The 17,777-nt window shown below is 45.1% G+C and overlaps 1 long non-coding RNA gene across 1 annotated transcript; it reads left to right on the top strand.

Moving 5' to 3' along the window:
- Nucleotides 1-1,659: 1,659 nt before the first annotated feature.
- LOC139063692 (uncharacterized) lies at nt 1,660-4,669 on the top strand. The gene is made up of 3 exons (XR_011517056.1): nt 1,660-1,728; nt 3,291-3,372; nt 4,086-4,669. It is a non-coding gene; the product is annotated as an uncharacterized lncRNA (long non-coding RNA).
- Nucleotides 4,670-17,777: the final 13,108 nt, after the last annotated feature.

Genomic DNA, 17,777 nt, shown 5'->3' with positions numbered 1-17,777 from the left:
AGAGATGTGTGAAAAGGATAAACCTAAAACTGCTTTTGTTTGCCCGTTTGGGTTTTATGAATTTAACCGTATGCCACAAGGAATAACAAATGCTCCAAGCACTTTCCAACGGGTTATGGAAAAGTGTATGAAGGACATTAATCTGAAGGAAGTGTTAGTTTTCCTGAACGACTTGATCGTCTTTTCCAACTCCTTGGAAGAACACGAAACCAGACTTTCTCACGTTCTTGAACGGCTTAGAGAATACGGACACAAGCTATCACCAGACAAGTGTTGTTTTTTCCAGACATCTGTGCGTTATCTTGGACACATAGTATCTCGAGATGGCATAAAAACCGATCCAGATAAGGTGGAAGCACTCAAAACATGGCCGAAGGCTCAGACTTTGAAGGAACTCCAATCTTTCTTAGGGTTTGCCGGTTATTACCGACGCTTCGTTAAAGATTACTCAAATACTGTCAAGCCACTAACATCTCTCATGGCTGGTTATCCACCCAAACGGGAAAAACTTTAAAACACCAGCTGTTGGACGACGATCTCCTCATTAAAGCCAGCTGCCAGAACACAATGTTAGCAGTCATTTACAAAATGGAGAAGCTAAAAATGTGTAGCAGCTGGTTAGAGAAGAATGGCAACTTGCTGACAGAAGATCTGCAGAAGCTTGAGGAGATTTTCTATCTACAGGTGTAGTCGTAGTTTGGCGACATTCCACCAGTCATATATAACTAATGTGACCTTTGTATATTATTGTTTGTTAATTATTCATAAAAGGGCTTTTCATATTCTCAATCTTTTTTGGCTTGGACAGTATGGGAAGCATCTAGTTATGCCATCACTGCTGTAATGAGTATACTGTTATCTCCATTGCTTTCTCTCTGCAGCCCACAGTCTTTATCTTTTGGTTGCAAAAAAAAACCCATCTTAACACTTCAAAAGAACACTGATAAAAAGGGGAAAATGGGATTGTGATCTTGACATGTATATATTTTACAAAGCTAACATGATTCTTTTTTGTTTCTTGATTTAACATAAAGTCTTAAACACATAACATATTCCTTGATGTTGTTAGATGTAAATGTAATTTTCATGTTGAAACAACATGTTCGGATCATGTTTAGGAGTACACTCCGCCCCCTTCGAGGAGTGACGTTTAAAACACTTGCTGCTATAACACTTGCTGCTCGCTCATTTCATCTGCCATGTTCTGTGTCGTTGGGAAAAGGGCTCTTTGCTGAACACGGTAAGTCTATTGTTAAATTTATTCAAATTAAGTATATTGTTGTTCTCGGATGTTAACCAATAAATGTTTTATATAATTTTTTTATAACCTAGTAGAATATAATAGTAAAGCAAGCATTTTCAAGTTTGTTTAAAGATAACTTTTTAAGCTAGCTAAATATGAAACTGTCCTGCTCTGTCATGATTTTACTCATTATGCCGATTTTGTGTGTGTGTGTGCTTTTGTGTTCGACTCCTGAGTAATTTTAGCCAATTTAATACCTGGTGCCATTACAATTTTAAAGTGTGGGGGATTAAAAGGCTTCGTTTAAGTCCCTCTTTAGGGGAAGAAGGAGACCAAGCCCGCCATTTTTTAACTTCTTTATCTCTCTCTCTCCCCCCCCCCCCCTCGTGGGAGGGACCGGCGCGAGAGCGATGTACAACTATGCAGACTAGCTTGACGAGGCAAGTCCGTGGTGCAGGCACAAGTGGAGTAATTCTTGATTAAAGGTAAAACGGTTGATTTTACCATCCTGTTTTATACACCTTTAGTGTCCACTAATAAAAAATTTGTTTTGCTTGCGCTTTGTAACTTAAGGGTCGTTGGTGTTGTGCTTTACTTTCTTTCAACAAATGACGAGCATATGGTTGACAATCCCGAATTGCGTTTCTGCAATGTCTCTTTCTCTGGTAAAACGTCTTCTGAACCGTTCTCAGTTTGAATGAAGCGGCTGAGGAAGGACACACCGAGACGTGGTTCTGTTGTGTTTTGACGAGTCAGGCTCTGAAGCAGGTGCTAGCTCGGTCACAGGGCAGCTTGCACATATGTGAGGCTTACACAAGCCACTTCACGTGACAGTTTTCAGCATTTTAGGGATAATTATAAGTAAGTAAATTAATATAAGTTGGTGACAGAGTAATAGTTAATGGTGTTATCAATGTTTTGATAGGTAAATAAAAAGTTACATAATTTTTATGAATGATTAAATAACAGAATATAATATTCAATCTTACTTGTAGATGTAGTCCTACCTTATCTGCTCTTAATAGTATGCTGGTTGCATTTTTTTGTGCATAGGCTGTACAAAAAAACGGTCATAGTCAAAGTGTGCCCCTAATTTTAAAAAATAAATTATTTTGTATGCCAAATCTCTTTAAAAAGGGTCCAATAGATCAGACATTATACTCTAAAATGTATTTGAAAAGTGGGTAACACTTCACTATTAAGGTTCACAAAGAAAGTAACTGAACTGGAAATAATTAACTAATAAACAAAAATAAATAAAAAATAAACCGAAAAATCTAACCAAACAGAAAAATAGCAAAAAATAAAATATTTAAAGGAGCTGCTTTTTTAATTGTCTGTTTCTAATTTTCTTATTTACATAACAATTTGCGTAGTTTAAAAGTAACAGAGGTGAAATAGTAAGAATCCAGGCAGCAGTTTTTCTACAGAGTTTAGAAGAGATGCAGGAAGATGAGAGACAGACAGGATGTGAAAATAATTAAATAAAAACAAAGCTTGAAAGTAAAATGTAGGTAGATTTATCTCCACTACACATTTTTACCAGTATAAAACAATAAGTTATACACATGTAATATTTATACATCTGATACAATTCAGATCACCTTCAAAACTCAGTCACACACCCCGGGCTGTTTCAAGGAATTTTGGGGGCCAAGGCAAAACAGAACACCCCCCTAACACTAACCCGTACATAATAGACATGTCACCATTACATTATTAGCAGCAGAAATTAAATGTTATTACCATTTCTAATACAAGTGCATGTTAATGAAAAGCATTATATTTTACTGGATAAATTTATGTTATTTTGGCTAAGATGAGTGTTATTAATACAAACCTAAACTGTTACTGAAATGTAGGTCAGGATGGTACCACCTCTGTCTATTTGAGCCAGGAAAAACCCTGCATATTATATTGGAACATCAACAATAAAAATCACCCCTTCCTTTAAAAGTTGTTGGGGTAAATTTGTCCTCTGCTGGTAGGATTGATTTGCCTACTTTGTTTACTTAATCTGACTATTATTATTTTGTTTCCCTTCCAGAAACAGAAAAAAGGATTTCTTGATCTGCAGAGTCTTGTGTATAGAACTTTGAACCACACCACGTGAAGGCTCTGTAGCAGTGGTAAGTTTCTTTTATATATATTGTACCAATTTGGAGATTTTTTTGTCATTGATGTATGCCTCGTTGGCTATTTGATCTTGACCTTCAATTGCTTCAGGGTGGTGGGCGAAGCCTTTGGAACTTTGATAACCTTTCCTCAGAGCCTGAGTGGGCAGGAATGGTTTAGGCTCCGCCCAGGGTGAATGTGACTTCACAAACACCAGCAGTTTTAGTCTGCCTTTTGTGGTCTGCTACAGGTGCACAGCAATTCAGATGCATAAATACCAAAAAATGCTATTTTATGATTTTTTTAAAATTGTTTTTTGTTTATTTATTTATTCAATTCAATTCAATTTTATTTATAAAGCACCAAATCATGACAAGAGTCATCTCAAGGCACTTCACACAGTAAATATTCCAGTACAGGTCAGTTCATTAAGCCAATCAGAAAAAATGTTTCCTGTATAAGGAACCCAGCAAATTGCATAAAGTCACTGGCTTTACAGCAATCCTCATACAAAGCAAGCATTTATTTATTTATTTATTTATTTTCAGCTTAATTTAATTCCTCTGGCATAAAAAAATGCTACAAGAACAAGCTAAGAAAAGGCAAAAAAAGATTTTCATTAGAGTGGGTCTTTAATGAAACTGTTCTCCATGCTTTGTTAGTTCATAAAATAATTATTTGTCAAATTTTTAAAGGCCTTCATTGAATACTTATTTGCATTCCTCAGGCCGCAGATGAGGACTACCTCCAGACGTCCATTGAGGAGACTACCCTGGGAATCTATGTGGTGAGAAGTGTACTGACCAATACAGCGGAAGACATTGGGATTGTGCTTGAAGGCCAAATAGTATTCCAAGACCTGGATAACATAGCATTAGCTACAGCTGTACTATTTGGACTCATCTATGCGCTGAACCTGAACTACCCTCCCAGTTTGAAGTACACATTTGAAATACTGCAGAAACTAGTGATGGAGCTCGAAAGAAGCACTCTTTCAAAGAATGTCCAACTTCTCAAAAATAGACTCTGCGAGTGAGATGTTTTTACTGATGTAACCTAAAGAATTTTCCAGCCTTTAGGGGTCAATTTCCTGCTCTGTTTTCTACAGACTTATTCTCTCATTCACAATAATTTTTCTTCTACAATTTAGTCTGAGTCAATGAGATTCAGAAACAACGTGGCCTAAACCATGCGATCAGACTTTAATTTATGGATCCATTATTCAGCAATGAGTTTATGAACATTACTTCCATGGATGAAGTCAGGACAGAGGGACAATTCGAATTATATCCACGACAGGGAATTCCTTTACAGACTCTGATATCCCCGGCACTTCAGCAAATGACTTAAATACTTGTGTTGCTGAAACATCCCTTCTTTTAAGTGGTTGTGTTGATAATGATATTCTTGCCTCAAACGAATTGGATGCATCCAGCTCATCAGTTTACAGGGCATTCTGGCCCTCTGTGTTTAACATTACACAGTTTTCCTTCGACACAGAGATAAAGCTGCAGCGTGGAAATGCCAAATACAAAGAAGAGAAGGCTAGGCTAACATGTAAGTTTTTTGTTTGTTAATGCAGCCAACTCTTCCCACAGTGAAAATATATGTAACTCTCATATAAGCTCTTTTATTATTCATTGTTATATGCTACTTTTTTCATTATGGAATCATGTTATAATATCAAAGGCCTCTCTGTGCTTCTCTCCTGCACGAGCTCTAAACAGCTGCAGGAACTCCAAAAGGGAGTGAAAGTGTTCCTTCCTTCAGTTCCTCAATACAAGAACAACTGTCTTTGTTAGCAAAGGATGTTGCAGGATGTGTCCTGGTCATCTCAAGGTTGCATGTCCTTGGGATGAATTGGTCTTTCATTAACAAGGCTATTAGCTGACGTGCGTCTGCAGGTGCAGATGGCAGAATTACGTGTGTGTATTGCAAACTGCGTATGTCACATTCCTGTACTTCTCAATAAAAATCAGCCGTTTCAGCAGAACGGAGAGAGTATCTGAAGCAACTGTCAGGAGCAGATCGAGGGATCTGCTGGAAGTTGCAAGCCTCTCCCCCTCATGAGCGGTGAAAACAGTGACTGGACTTCTGATCATTTGACTCCACATTCTGCCAACTCAAAAGGTGTTTAACTCCATCTTCTCCGTCCCTGTGCTTGGTCTAACAGAAGAAAGACCAACAGCACCTGGTAGACCAGTGAGAACTACACCTGCTGCATGCTGCAGCAGCCATTCAGTCAGAACAGAAAGTGAAACTTAAACGTAGCTGCTGTCAGTAACAATCTAACAGATTTTAAACATTAAAACTCTCAACAGAAATATCAGAAAGGAAATTAAAATGTTCACAGCTTTGTGTGTGATTTATTATTATTATTATTATAAATATAAATATTTATTGTGGCAGAAGCTGGTGTGGTCCACCACAGAGAAAGCTGCTCTAGCACAATGACTTTAATTATTCTACAGGTTATTGTTCAGCCTTCTGACGCTGACGCTCACACAGAGTGTTGGTGAGCGGCTGCGTCTGACTGCTGACGCTCCGTGTGTTTTTATTTCTGCAGTGAGACAAACTCACCTCACACCATCCAGAGTTTGTTCTTTAAAGCTTCTATTAAATCCACCGTGTTGACGTATTTTAACAAGTTTCCTCTACGCTGCAGGAGTTAAAGTTTACATCACGGAGTAAAAGCTTGGCAGTTTGGACATCCTGTCTTAGGTTTTCAATTTAAGGCGCTGCTGGAGCAAAGCGTCTCACCGGTCTCTATCTCTGTGAAGTGAAGGGGGTGGGGGTGGGGGGGTTAATACCGGAACATTTTTGGTGAATAAAACTCAGGGAGACGGCGGGAACAAGGAGTAAAATAGTTTACAGTTTTTAATTCAGTTTCCAGCCCAAAACGGAAGAATTAACAGGTGTGAAAGTTTTCACTGATAGTTTAACCACAGGATTAGGATTACATCACAACTCCACCGCTCCTGGTTTTGGCTCCACTGAGTGTGACTTCTTGTCTTCTGCACATGCGGGTCGGTTTGGTGCAGCAGAGCATTCACATTGGAGAGCGTTAAATGGAGCCACAGCAGCAGATGATCTATCACCTTTGACCTTTAGCCTGGTGCTGCACAATCAATAGGCTTAGGTCATTGGACCTCAGGGACCTGCTGGGGGTGTAGGGACTAAGAAGATCACCAATGTATGATAGTGCTTGTCCATGTAAGGCCCTATAGACCAGAACCAGGATCTAGAAATGAACCTTGAAGTTGACTGGCAGCCAGTGAAGCTGGAGGAGAAGTGGGGTGATGTGGGTGTGTTTGGAGGACTTGGTCAGAAGCCGAGCACAGGCATTCTGAACCACCTGTAGACGGTTCAGGGAGGTTCTGCTCAGACACGTGAAAAGAGAGTTACAGTAGTCTAAGTGTGAGGAGATGAAGGTGTGGAGAACTGTCTCAAGTTCAGAGCGGGACAGAATGGGACTCAGCTTTGCAATGTTCCTGAGATGGAAGAAGGAAGAGCAAACAAGGGAACTGACATGAGAATACAGGGTAGAAGCTGGGTCAAAGGTCACACCAAGATTCCTGACGGAGGGTTTGGTGTGAGAAGCAAGCTGACCAAGAAAGTCTGTGACTTTGGGAACCAGCTTGTCTGGGGCACAGATGAGGATCTCAGTCGTATCTTAATTCAGCTGAAGAAAGTTCCCACCATCCAGGTTTTGATAGAGTCTAAGCAGGTGTGTAACAGCTGCAGCTTAGACATCTCATGGGGCTTAAAGGAGATGTACATTTGGATGTCATCTTTATAAAGATGGTAGATTTCTTTAAACAAGCTCAGGATGTGCTGAAGAGGATAGAGGAGGAAGAGCAGAGAACCCAGCACAGAACCTTGTGGGACACCATGGGTGAGCGAGGTATTGGAAGACCAAAACTTGGGAGACGGCCACAGAGAAGTAATGCTCAGACAGATAAGAGGAGAACCACTACAGAGCAGTTCCTGATAAGCCTACCCAGTCTCTCAGCCTCTCCAGTAGCAGGTGATGGTCAAGTCCAGTCCAATGCCTCAAAGTTCGGACACTCCCATAATGACATGCGAAAGTAATGTCGGCCATGGAGCTCCCAATGGTTACAAACACCAATAGTTCCACTATTGAACACTGTTCATTCTGTGTTTGGGATTTTATTGCCCCTCGTTAAGTTGGTGAAATTACAAAAATTTGGCATTGTGAAGTGGTATGTAACGTTAGGGATGTGCGATACCACTGATTTCATTTCCGATCCGATACCAAGTAAAATTGGGTCCAGTATTGGCGATACCGATACTTTGTTTAAAGATTTTTTGTTTGAAAAATTAAAAGACAAAGTAATATATTTACATTTTAGCTTGAAATAAAACACAAATTTCACTACTCTTTCTCCTCCTTTATTTATAAATGATTCCCAACAACATTGAAAAACATTGGAAAACATCTCAGCTCTTAACTTGCATTACATGTTTTTGTTGAGAAACAACAGCATATTGACTGCTGTCACTTTGAGTCTGCTCCTTCTTTTGCTCAAAACCTCTCCCGCCTTTGAAAAGATTCTCTTGGCAGGTACTGAAGAAGCAACAACTCCCAGGTATCTTACAGCAAGTTTACTCAGAGCTGGAAAGGTTTGTTCATGCTCCTTTCACCAAAGTAGTGGATACTTATCTCGAGGAATTAATTTTTCCTCTGAGTATCGACGTACTTCAATTAATACATCAGTGGAAGCAGAGCGATGGTATTGGTTAGACATAACCTGCTTGTCAAAATCTGTCCATATCCCTCCTTTTGTTGCAGTTGAACCTGATGCTGTAGGGCTCTGGTTATACCCTGAGGTAGAAGATACTGAAGCAGAAGGTTCATCTGAGGTAGAACTGTGGGCATTCTCTGTTATTCTTAAAGAAGGAGTCGGAGACGGGCACCTCATTCAGACAGCGCGGGTCTCTTTATTCATTCATCTCACAGCTCAGGACAGCCAACTACAAAAGACCTCGACCAAATGTGGAGCCCTAAATTTATACTTTTTGTCCCTGGGTTACTCCCACAGTCCTTTGATAAAAGTGGAGAGAGGATGGGGTGATGTTTACACTTCCCAATATGGTCGACGCACCCTCCAGCCCAGAGGTCGACGAGCCCTGTTATCCCGACATGATCCGAGAGCTCAAGGTTTACTGGAGCTGGTTTACACAAGTTGGACTGAAACACAGAACACAGCTTTTGGCTCCTACAATGTCAGTAAGCTTTTAAACTAAGGACTCATAATTCAACTCAATATATGTTGTAGATGACCGCTTGACCTTTTTGGCGACAACAGAACAAGCAGTGGAGACTGAACCTGGAGTTGGAGGGACAGCTGACTGTCCTGCCTGATAGACTTCCTGCATTTCATTACAAAGACGTTTTTCCATAACCTCAACACTGTCTTTGTCTCGAAAACCAAAATGTTTAAACCTAACATCCACAAATGTGCTGGCAGCTAGACAGTGAATGGTTTCAACACTCCTGAATCTGCGCTGGCATTGCTGTGCCAGCTGTGTGGCAAGTGAGTTGCTCTGACGTTCACAAGCTGATACAGCTCTGTGAATGATTGACACAAGTGGAATCACCTTGGATACTGAAATATGTTTTTCAGATGAAACTTCCCGTGTTACTTCTTCAAATAGCTGTAGTGCATCAACTATCTGCTTGATGAGGGACAATTCTCCCTGATTCAAGCACAATGTGTTCTTCCCTAAAAGGCAGAGGGCAGTGGTCACAGCTTCATTTTGCTCACAAAGCCTTTCCAGCATGTAATACACAGAGTTCCAGCGGGTTTCTACTGACTGAATTAGCTTGTGTTCTGCCACTTTCAACTGTTGTTGAATATCTCTGAGCTTCTCTGTGGCCTTACTGCTGTGGTGAAAATATGACACAATTGCACTACATTTTTCCAGGACCTGCACAACTTCAGGGACAGCTTTTAGACTGTCTTTTACAATTAGATTCAGTGTATGTGCAAAACAAGGATGATGTCTCCATCCAGCCTTGTGTACTGCAGCAACCATATTTGCACCGTTGTCTGTAACAACTGCCACCACCTTCTCAGTAATGCCCCATTCTTCTGTGATTCGCTTAAGCTCTAAGCTGATATTATCTGCTGTGTGTGTTCCATGGAAAGTATGGGTTTCCAACACAAATTCCTTCATTTGCCAATTTTCAATGAGATGGCATGTTACGGTCAAATATGCCTCTGTGGACACTGATGTCCACATATCAGAGGTTAGTACAACACTAGAAGCATTTTTCAAAGATGCTCTTACTTTTTCTTTACATTCTGTGAACATATTTACAAGAACAGTCTCAGTTAGTTTCTTCCTTCCTGGAAGTTTGTATTTTGGGTCAAGAGCTCTCACAAATTGTTGGAAACCTTGATCCTCCACTATGGACATAGGCTGGAGGTCCTTAACAATCATCTCTCCTAGGTATTTTGTGAGTGTTGCTGCTCTTGGAGAATCGTCTACAAATATAAAATACAAAGGGCACATAAAATGAAGGTATAGCACATGATTAAATACAGCAACTTACAGAAAGGAAAATTGGAGTTTACATACACCTGCTGTTTTATATAAAATGCTTTGGCTCAAATTAAAATTGCCAACAAAATGCACAATAAATACATTTATTTATGTCTACATATGAAATATTCAGTTCTATTTCGTCTAGTGTTAGCCCTTAAGCTAGCTGCTATTGGAAGGATGATCTCCGCATCAGCCAATCATGAAGAGCTTAAATGTACGCCCACCAATAGTGGGCCCCCTCGTGGTATATAACCGCAGTGACCCCACTGCTCACCTCCTTTTTCTCTTCATGCCAAGCTTGAGAGCTTTATTAAAGAGCAAATATTATCTCAAAAGAGCAAATTATCCGAAGACGACTTACCAGCCATGTCCAGCAACACCAGACCCTGCCCGACCTGCCAGGCGGGCTCCATTTCCAGCGGCGACCTGCACGCTAAGTGTGAGGTCTGTCTCGGGGCTCACCACGCTGGCCTGGCCTTGACCCCGCAGGCCTCGTGCCCGTTCTGTGCCGCTCTGCCCGTGGCGGAGAAGATTCGCCGGGTCGAGTACTTCACTCCCGCCGCCGCCGAAGAATTTCCGGTGGCTGACTCCTACCCGCTGGACAAGGCTTTGGTTTTCTTCGACGCCGGTCAGGAGCCGGCTGGCTTCAACCGGCTGGATGACGTCACTGACAGCGAAAACTACGATGAGGCGGCGTCCCTCCTAGACATAACGGAGGTCGACGAGCTTCGCTCAGCGGGTCCTTCTGCCCCAGTGGCTTCTCGCTCCTCCCTGCCAGCAGTAAGAGCACTGCTCCAGGAGCTGCCCGCCATCATTTCTGCGTCAGCAGCCCGCAAGGGGCTATCTGTGCCAGAACCGGCCCTGCCTGAAGCGGATGATTTGGCGGGAATTTTCGGGGCAACTCAGACACGCTGTCCAGACCCTGTCTGGCCGCACTTCCCCGCTGCTATGAGCTGCTGGTCTGCCGCCTTCTCCGAGCCTGCCAAGCTCAAGGCGCCAGTCTCCACATATGCGCCCATCACCAAGGTCGAGGGGTTTTCCGACCAAGGCTGGCCGTCCGTTCCTCCACTAGAGCCGGATTTGGCCTCGCTGTTCGGCGCCAAGAACCACCTCGCTGGCCCGCGAGCTGTTCCCGCTTCAAAACATGACCAGCTGCTGACGCGGCTCACCGACCGCGCACATCAGTGTGCCTTTCAGACCGGCGCTGCAGGGAATAACATCGCCCTTCTTGCCTTCGGCGTCTCCAAGATGATGGAGGAGCTGGAAGCTCCCGAGGAGTCGAAAGCCGTCATAACTAAGACTGCTGATGCCATCCTCAATCTGTGTGCTGCTGTGCTCACCGGTTCTGCTCGCATCGCTGCCTGGCAGACCCTCATCCAGTGAGCGATCTGGCTGAAGGCCCTGCCCTCCATTCCGGAACATCTGCAAAGGGAGATGCTGGATGGCCCCATCACCACCGATGTTCTGTTTGGTCCCCATCTTAGGGGCGTCATTGAGAGGGCTCAGAAGACGGCCGAACTATCGGCTACGGTGCGAGACCTGGTCCACCCTCGGTCAGCCTCGCACTCCGGCCGTTCAGCCAGAGGATGGGACGAACGGCGCGGAAGCTTCAGACGTCCAGCTGCACCGCCCGCTCCACGGAGCCGGCCTCCCGCTTCGGCTCCACATCAGCGGGACCAGCGAGATGGCGGACAACGGTTCCGGCGGGGCCAGCAGACGCCGTCTTGGCAGTCCCAGGTGCAGGAGCCTCGCCGAAAGCAGCCACGGAAGTGACTCTTTGGGGGGAATGTGTGTGTTACTGATTGTTCTGATGTTGTTGGTTTTGAAATAAAACCCAAAAAACGTCACTCAAAGAGCTCAATCCTACAGTCCTCCGCAGAATCCTCTGCCGAGTTTTCACACATGTTCCCCACACCAAGCACTGCTGCACGCACACATGTTCCTGCAGGTAATCATAATACACGGCCAGCCGTAAGGGTGCGCTCCATTTGCGCTCTGGCCCCAGCATCCGGCCAGGCCCAACTCGTCCCGCTCTCCCCACGCCGTTGGGTGGGGTGGGATGTCATGTCGCTGTCTCGACCACGCGCGGCGGCACAGTGCGCGGCTCCATCCGCTAGCACTCTGTCGCCCCCGTGCACAGGCCCGGCTCCCACTCGTCCTTCACTCTCGGACTCCACGCTCCGCGGTGTGGACCAGCCTGTTCCAGCTGTTTCGCACTTGCCCTTTCGAGCGCAGCCCTCCATGGGTCGCCCCCAGTTCTCTGGTACGGGCGACGGCGGTAAGGGCGCATGCACAACCCTCAGACGTTGTTCACGTGACCGCGCACACGCGTCCACTGTCGGAACGCGCGCACGAGTGGCGCCGCCTTTGCATCATGAGCAAATGGATTTCGGACACCATTCATTGCGGTCACACACTTCATTTTCAGGCCACTCCACCTCCCTTCAACGGGATCGTGGAGACGACGTTCACATCGCAAGTACAGTCTCAGGCGCTAGAGCTGGAGCTGCGGGAACTTCTGTCCAAAGACGCTATTTCCCGAGTCCCTCGCGGACAAGAACTCTCGGGTTTCTACTCCCGCTACTTCGTAGTACCGAAGAAGTCGGGAGGAATGAGGCCGATTCTCGACCTGTCCCTGTTCAACTGCTCCATAGCAGTAATGCATTTCCGCATGTTAACGATGAGACAAGTCCTGGAATATGTGCGCCCCGGGGATTGGTTCACGTCAATCGACCTGAAAGACGCATACTTCCACATACCAGTAGTTCCAAACCACCGGAAGTTTCAGCGTTTTTCATTCAAGGAAGTTCAATATCAGTTCAATCGCCTCCCTTTCGGCTACTCGCTAGCCCCGCGCACTTTCTCCAAATGTCTGGAGACCGCGCTGCAGCCACTGCGCACGGAGGGAATGAGGGTCTTATTTTACCTGGACGATCTTCTCCTGTGCGCTCGGTCCGAGGACGAGGCGTCACAGCAAACCAGGAGGTTGACAGAGCATCTGTCAACCCTAGGGTTTTCTATAAACTGGGAAAAGAGCTCCATCCTTCCATCCCAGTCGATTGTGTATCTCGGGGTGGAGTTGGACGCCTCCCTAATGAGAGCACGTTTGTCGCCTGCAAGAGCGGCAGATCTCTCCACGGTGATCTCCCGTGTTCAACCCCGCAAGATCGTGAGAGCCCGGTTAGTCATGAAACTCCTGGGCATGATGTCCGCAGCCCATTCAGTAGTGCCGCTAGGTTTGCTGCGCACGAGGCGCTTGCAACGCTGGTTCGTCCGCCTCCGGGTACACCCAATACGTCAGAAGAGACGTATGTTGAGGATTCCCCCTTCAGTGGGCGGGGACCTCGCTCACTGGGGGAACCCCTGCATCCTCTCACGCGGGGTTCCCATCGGACGTCCTGCGTCACACGTATCTGTGTTTACGGATGCGTCACTGTCGGGGTGGGGGGGCACGTGCTTGTCCCACACGGTGGCAGATCGCTGGCCCTCCCACACGCACGAGCACATAAATGTGTTGGAGCTTATGACAGTGAGGAATGTGATCAGACACTTCGCTGCCCTTCTCGAGGGCCGTCATGTCGAAGTTCACACAGACAACCGGGTAGCGGCAGCCTACATAAATCGCCAAGGGGGAGTTCGATCCCTCCCACTGTTGCGTGTTGCCACAGATTTACTGTGTTGGACACATGTCCACCTGCTGTCCATCAGAGCCATCTACATTCCGGGGGTACTGAATGTAGCGGCAGACATCCTGTCGAGAGGGGGACCCCGCGACTCCGACTGGTGTCTACATCCTGCACTGATATCACAGATCTGGATCAGGTTCGGGGAACCGTCTGTGGATCTGTTCGCGGCTCGCGAAAACGCTCAGTGTCGCCTGTGGTTTTCCCTGAGTCCCCGGGACGGACCCCCGCTCGGGGCGGACGCCTTCTCACACCAGCCCTGGCCTCGAACGCTCCTTTACGCGTTTCCACCAGTCCCTCTGATTCCCCGTCTCCTGGACCGAATTCGGTCGGAACAGCTCTCGGTGATTCTGGTGGCTCCCAGGCGCGTGTCCGCGTCATGGTTTCCGGACCTGCAAGCGCTAGTGTCCGGCTCCCCGTGGAGGGCGGACGCCCTTCTCCAGGCGGATGGGATAATCAAACATCCTCCGGAAATAGGCCAACGGCTGTGGGTCTGGCCGCTGAGTGGTCACGCTTAGAGGCTTCTGGGCTGCCGCATGATGTGGTGGCCACGATTCAGAGTGCGCGGGCGCCCTCTACCATTGCCTCTTACGCTGCTAAATGGGCAGCTTTCCAGAACTGGTGCGCAGAACGGAATGTTCAAGCACTCTCCTGCCAGCTGGCGGATGTTCTATCGTTTTTGCAGATACTGATGGACAGGGGCCTTGCATTCAGCACTGTTAAGACATATGCTGCAGCTATCTCATCATGTCATCAGGGTTTTGGAGATAGATCTGTTTTCAATCATCCCCTCACAAAACGTTTTCTAAAAGGTGTCAGAAGGAACAGACCTGTGTCCCGCCCGCTTTTTCCCCAATGGGATCTAACGGCGGTTCTGCACGGCTTATCTGAAGCTCCATTTGAACCCTTGGACCAGGTCTCACTCAAGTTCCTGTCGCTTAAAACTGCATTGCTGCTGGCGCTAGCATCAGTTAAGAGAGTGAGTGACCTAACCGCCCTCTCAGTGGCTCCCGCATGCCTCAGGATCCGGGAGGATGGCGGGTCTGCTGTTTTATGCCCCAACCCAGCCTTTGTGCCCAAAAGCATTAATGCTTCCTTCAAATCCAGGTCAATTTCATTGGCTGGACTTTTTCCTCCTCCCCATAATTCTGAGGAGGAGGCGGCTTCTCACCTTCTCTGCCCGGTGCGCGCGCTTGCACGATATGTGTCACGCACTTCAGGGATTCGTCGCTCACAAAACCTGTTTGTGCACTACAGGGAGTCTTCCCTTGGTCAGGCGCTGTCGGCCCAGCGCCTTTCACGCTGGCTGTATGACGCCATTTCCCTCGCTTACACATCATCAGGGCGGGATCCCCCTGAGGCACTCAGGGCTCACTCGGCCAGAGGGATTTCCTCTTCGATGGCGCTCCTCAGTGGTGTGTCAATGGAAGACATTTGTCAGGCTGCTTCATGGGCTTCACCCTGTTCCTTTACTCGTTATTATTTACGAGATGTGTCTTCAGGTTCCATCACTCGTTCAGTGCTTGGACCCCAGCAGGCTAAATGAATGCTTATGGCACCTCATTGGCCTTGCTGAGATGGATTTTATCCTCTTGTGGATGATGTTTTTTAGTGGGGGCCCCTCTCTTATCGTGCCTGCCTCAGTCTTTAGGCCTGGTCTGAGGCTGAACGTCCCCCACTAGAGGATATTTGATTGGGTGTGTCCATTGGTTGTGTTAACCAGTGGGGCGTAAACCCATCCAGCTGCGCTTTATTCCAATAGCAGCTAGCTTAAGGGCTAAGACTAGACGAAATAGAACGTTGGTTACGTATTGTAACCCCAGATTCTATGAGTCTAGTCGCAGCCCTTAAGCCACTGGCCCCACTGGTTATGATGGGAATAAGAGCCATTGGAGGTGAGCAGTGGGGTCACTGCGGTTATATACCACGAGGGGGCCCACTATTGGTGGGCGTACATTTAAGCTCTTCATGATTGGCTGATGCGGAGATCATCCTTCCAATAGCAGCTAGCTTAAGGGCTGCGACTAGACTCATAGAATCTGGGGTTACAATACGTAACCAACGTTAATTATTAAGTCAAATACGCTTACTAATTGAGAATAAAACAATGCAACTTTAACTGAAAAATGTTTTTAACTTTGTTTCTGTCTATGGAATGTTTTCTTGACCTTGTGTAAATTTTAATAACACTTGGTGTATGTAATCCGCTTTAAATTAATCTACTCTACATGAAATATCACCTGACAAAAATAGGGTAATTAATTTTTTGCTGCTATTTGATATTAATTGCAGTCCATACAGTTTAAATTTAAATTCAACAGCAGAAAACCTAAGTCTACAACATTCCAGTCCTAAACAGCTCCATATTCTCTCCTTTTGTACCTGGATAATGCCTGCCTGTGCCTGATGCACCAAAGGACTCCATGAGTGATGTCTGTTTCACCCTAGCTGCAGCAGCACCTGGCTCGCTCCTCTCGTCTTCTGTCCTCCACCATGAAGTCGTCAAATTCTTTCATATGGTTTACTTTTAAATGTTTAACTAGGTTAGTTGTGTTACCACAATGCCTCAGTCTTTCTACAAGTGTCACAAACTGCATCGTTTTTAACAGAAGAACTAAAATAGCTCCAAACATGACTCCGTTTGCGTTCAGACATGGCCGACTAGTACTGCGCACGCCACGCGGCTCGCACTTCCAAACCGTGAGCTTCCGGTTCCGGCAGAAGACAGCATAAACAGGGAGCCCAGTGTGCGCGGCGCACCCCCAGTGGTGGGTTAAGGTATTTATATTGTGCCGTATCACGCACCACGGTTGGCGGAAGAAGAAGTAGTTCTGGTCAAAAAAACGTAATTTTTGAAGAATGACCAGCAAATTAATAACTTTAAATCACTCAAATATCGATACTTTAATGACAGTATCGATTCCAAAACATAAATAGCCAGAATCGGAGTATCGGATACTTTAGTATCGATCCGCACATGCCTATGTAACGTACCCAAAGGTCAAATATCTATATAAAAAATGACCAGAAATTAACTTTGAATTTCCAGACACAAACAGCATCTAACATCCAGGGAAACATTACATCTGTTTGGTCTCCAACCAAGAAAAGCAAGGATCTACGACCATGCAACCAAATAATTTAGCCATAAGTACTTTCCTTATCTTTGTGGGAAGACACGGGCCCATGTGGAAGATGATACTTTCTGCACTTTCACTCGGAATTAAGTTCATCTTCCTTGAATTATAAATTACTTTTTAAAGCTTTATAAATGCATACGTGTCAAATAAGCATCACTTGTTTGATTCCAAAGTGTATGAATAATGTGTGAATTAAACAATTAACAGTTAACTTGATAATGCCAATTGGGTGAAGAAGCATTTTGAGACCATCTTCTTCTTTGACCCCAAGGTCAAAGCCTCTCTGCAATGTTTACGAGTGATTTCAGACACACCAGCTCTTTTAAGAGCCACCGAACAGCCTCAGAAGCCAAATAAGACACTCCAGCTTTCTACCGTCATCTGGAAGATAACCCAGACAAGACGGGTCATGCTTGGAGCTGGCTGCGAGTTCCGGTACCAGAAGTCCAAGCCATCAGCAGTGTCCACCTCAACCTCTTGACCCCCTGGATCACTTGGGGATCTTCACACAAGGGTGCGTAGAGCAGCACAAATTGAGTCGGGTGATTTTATAAACAAATCTGTAGTTTATCAAACCATACAGCCAAACTGATTTTACCACTCAGACACCACAAACTCTCAAATACTTAAGAAAGGTTTTGCTAAAACATCTAACTTACAGCCATCATTTCATTCACACCTTGTAATGTACAATCATTCACTTTAGGAAAAGAGAATAAAAATCATTTTTATAACTATATTCTTGACTCTTGTCTGAATTAATATGAAGTGTGTTTATGTTCCCTGAATAAGTCAAAGAAACTAAAATCTTCTGATTAAACATTCAAAGACCAATCAGATTGATATTTCGTATTTATAAGGAATATCACCATCTTATTGATCATTTATTATATATGTAGTCAATCCTTAAGTCGACAGTAATTGCTCATGTAGGCAGTTTTAGTTAATTGTATTAACCTGATAGTTGTACTTTGAACGGCAGTTAGCTTATTGTTAGAAACCTGTTTTACTGGGTTTAAACTG

Source organism: Nothobranchius furzeri, chromosome 17 (genome assembly GCF_043380555.1).
Source record: "Nothobranchius furzeri strain GRZ-AD chromosome 17, NfurGRZ-RIMD1, whole genome shotgun sequence".
Lineage (NCBI taxonomy): Eukaryota > Metazoa > Chordata > Actinopteri > Cyprinodontiformes > Nothobranchiidae > Nothobranchius > Nothobranchius furzeri.
This window is presented reverse-complemented; position numbering and strand designations above follow the sequence as displayed.